Genomic DNA, 4,029 nt, shown 5'->3' with positions numbered 1-4,029 from the left:
TAAAAAATGGGAAAATTTCGAAACAAGATTTTTTAAAATTTTCAAATATTTTTCAAATCAGGAACACCACTTTTGAATTCTGAACGTTTTTTGAATATTTGAACAAAATTTGAAATTTTGAACATTTATGTAAAAACAATTGACAGAAAAAATAAAGATAGAAAAAAGGAAAAGGAAATACAAAAAAAAGAAGGAGAAAGGAAGAGAAAAAATAAAAATAGAACATCGAAAAAGGGGAAACGGACCGGCCCAATCTTAGGAGCCCTGTGGTTAGTTTCAACTATTTATCACTTGATGCAAGAAATAAGCTCTTCCCAACTGCGTGGGCAATAATAAATGGGCTGGCTTTGTTGGGCCGGAGCACGCGTGGCCCAATTACGGAATTCTGGACAAACATTTGTTCTTTTCTAGCGGATTGACGCACAAAAGTTTAGTACCACCTCGGATACAAAAAAAATCTTCTTGACGGTGAACGGATGAAAAAATTGAAGAAATGCACCTTGCTTTTTTAGTAAAAAAAGGTATAGAATCACGAGAGAGAGAGAGAGAGGATGTCATCTAGCTACTGCTATGGACCCTAAGGTCCTGTGGAAACTACTCACACATGGTCATGGTGGCTACTCACACAATGACTCAATTCTCGAAAACTATCTGCTCCAACCCTCTTAAAAAAGTTCACTTTAATAAGACCAAAAAGGGATTTTTATAGTACGAGGAAAGCATGTAGACAATATTAAAAAGTGAAACATAAACGTCAATTAGATGAAGAAGGAAATACAAATCAGAAGAAAAGTGAAAAGGAAAAATAATAAATAGAATGAAAAAAACATAAAGGAAATCGGCAGATGGGTCAGGCCATCACTGTGCGACACTCGAACTGGTCTGGTTTAGTCCCACCTCGCTAGCGAGAGAGACGGAGGTGGGAGAGCTGGTGTATATAACTAGCCCATGGAGCACCGATGCAACTTAAATACCTAGACGGGGTTTACGACTGATCAAGAAGGGTCGTGGCCTAGATCAACGACTCACATTGCACTTGGCGAGCATGTTGGTCTATCATCTCCCCAATTGGGAGAATGGACGTTAAAATTTATGGTAGAGGGGGTATGCGCTCGCGCGACCCCTGCCAATCCATCAAAATTAAACTTTAGAATTTCATCATTGCAGCTATGCACGTTTTGCAAGTTGCTTCTACTTGGTCAAGCAAGTATACATGGTATTTTTTTTGCTATTAATAGTTTTGCAATGACAAGAATTTCCAAAACATACAACTCTATGTGAGTGTGGCCACATGAATTTTGTAGCCAGCCAATTAGTAGCCAATATTTCGGCCAATACCAAACTTTAACACTAAACCAAGCAAGTTTTCAATGGTATATCGAATAGCGGTATTACAAATCTGATTTGATTCACCATATTCCTTACGAAGAAATCTTCAAAACAAGGCAAGGCCCTAGACTGTGATAAATAGGTAGTTAGCTTAATCATGGACTTGCGATGTGACCAGTAACTTACGGGAAGCAATACCATTCTTCAGCTAGGCAATGTTCGCTACTCCCTCTCTCTCAGTTTACAAGGCGTGCCCGTACCCCTAGGTCATCAATTTGACCAACTTAATACAAGTCATATATTACAAAAAATATACCAATATAAACTTCAGATGTTCTATTTTCAAAAGATATAATTTTGTGTTATATAAACTTCAGACGTTCGCTAAAAAGGCAACGAGACTATGAAGAGTATAATTTGTTCCACAAGAAAAAAGAGATTTTTATTCCGATTCTTGCGAAGATCGAACAATCTGTAGTCAAATTATTTGGCAATTAGCGAATAAAGTTCATGCTTTTCAAATAGGTGGGCCATTGATGGAGTTGAATGACGGAGGACATGACACGCTCCTGTGCTCTCACTGTGACTGAAATATGGCGTCCCGCGTCACACGGGCTTCCAGCACCACCAACCACCCCGACATAAAACCACACATGAAAATACTCCACTAATCCAGCGCTCCTCCTCCAAAGCACTTCTCCACCGTTCCTCCCACTCTCAAAAGAACCCCCTTTCTCATTTCTTTTCAAAATCATCGCACAACACACGCGTCGGCCCCTTGGAGCCGTTCCAAATCCCTCACCGCCCTCTCCCTCCTCCTTGTTCCCCAATTCTCGGATCCTGAGCCCCTCCTGCTACTCGCTATGACACGTGCCCACCCAATGTTTGACCGAAATCCGGCCAGGCGGCAGAGAAGATGTATGCGGTGAAGGGCAGCGTGCGGTTGGAGGTGGTGCATTTCGACAAGATCACGACGCGTCTCAAGAAGCTTGCATACAGCCTCAACCAGAACCACTACAACCCCGCGCTCGTCGCGTAGAAGGCCTACGCCGGCATCTACAGGGGCATCACCACCTCCAAGCTCGACAAAATCGTCGCCAAGGTCGTCGCCGCCATGAGTGCCTCCCAGCCCGATTACGCCCCCGGTAACCCAATCCCCCTCTCCTCGACTTGTCCCCGGCTGTGTGGCAATCGTCAAGCGTCTTGTACACTCAACAGAGGTGGTGCGTCGCGAGATGGCGTGCTCTGCAGAACTGGATGAAAGTTGGGCGCCACCATCATGATGGTGCTTGACATTGTTGGCGGCGACCACTTATTCACCAGAGTGGATGGAGTCACGCACGCGGGGAGTGGACGAGACACCCCCAAGCACAACTGAGGCAGGATACAAGTGGAGGATGTACTCACTACACGAATTTGTGGTGGTCATTGCGCGTGGCAGGAAGATCGATGGGGGCATGATGCATCCCTGTAGGATCCAACGTTGTCCGAGGGAGAGGAACCAGGAGGCCCAGGCACAAGTTTCCTCGGCTTGCCTCTAAAATTGCCTTACCGGGCGCTCCCAATGGCTCCATTCTCAAAGGATGTCTGCTCCAACCTCATCAAAACAAAATTCACTTTAATGACACCAACAAGGAATTCTTTTATAGTAAAAGTATGAGAAAAAACATGTAGACAATGTTAAAAAGTGAACTATAAACGACAATTAGATAAAAAGAAGAAAATACAAATGAGAAGAGGAAAATAATAAATTGAAAAGTAAGAAAAGAAGAAACAAACAAACATAAAAATATGAAACATGGGTCGGGCCATAACCGTAAGACGCTCTGTTTGGTTTAGTACCACCTCGCTAGCGAGAGGAGGCGGGGCTGAGAGAGCCGGTGTATATAACTGCCCCCCAAGGCATCATTGCAACTTACATACCTGAACGGGGTTTATGACAGATCAAGAAGGGGTGTGGCCTAGATCAACGACTCATGAATGTTGCAGACCCATTGACTAAGCCTCTTCCACGAGCAAAACATGATCAACACCAAGACTCCATGGGTGTTAGAATCATTACTATGTAATCTAGATTACTGACTCTAGTGCAAGTGGGGGACTGAAGGAAATATGCCCTAGAGGCAATAATAAAGTTGTTATTTATATTTCCTCATATCATGATAAATGTTTATTATTCATGCTGCAATTGTATTAACCGAAAACTTAGTACATGTGTGAATGCATAGACAAAACAAAGTGTCCCTAGTATGCCTCTACTTGACTAGTTCGTTAATCAAAGATGGTTATGTTTTCTGACCATAGACATGTGTTGTCATTTGATGAACGGAATCAGATCATTAGAGAATGATGTGACGGACAAGACCCATCCGTTAGCTTAGCATATTGATCGTTAAGTTTTATTGCTATTGCTTTCTTCATGACTTATACATGTTCCTCTGACTATGAGATTATGCAACTCCCGAATACCGGAGGTGTGCTATAAAGATGCTCTACAGGTGTCTCCGAAGGTGTTTGTTGGGTTGGCATAGATCGAGAATAGGATTTGTCACTCTGTGTATCGGAGAGGTATCTCTGGGCCCTCTCGGTAATGCTCATCATTATAAGACTTGCAAGCAATGTGATTAATGAGTTAGCTGCGAGATGAAGCATTATGGAATGAGTAAAGAGACTTGCTGGTAACGAGATTGAACTAGGTAT

General features: G+C 42.8%; 1 non-coding gene across 1 annotated transcript; it reads left to right on the top strand.

Moving 5' to 3' along the window:
* Positions 1-966: 966 nt before the first annotated feature.
* LOC119326865 lies at positions 967-1,127 on the top strand. The gene has a single exon (XR_005158229.1). It is a non-coding gene; the product is annotated as a U1 spliceosomal RNA (small nuclear RNA).
* The last annotated feature ends 2,902 nt before the right edge of the window (positions 1,128-4,029 follow it).

The sequence above is a fragment of the Triticum dicoccoides genome, chromosome 6B (assembly GCF_002162155.2).
Source record: "Triticum dicoccoides isolate Atlit2015 ecotype Zavitan chromosome 6B, WEW_v2.0, whole genome shotgun sequence".
NCBI lineage: Eukaryota > Viridiplantae > Streptophyta > Magnoliopsida > Poales > Poaceae > Triticum > Triticum dicoccoides.
Note: the sequence above shows the minus strand (reverse complement) of the source record. Positions and strands in the feature narration are given on the sequence as shown.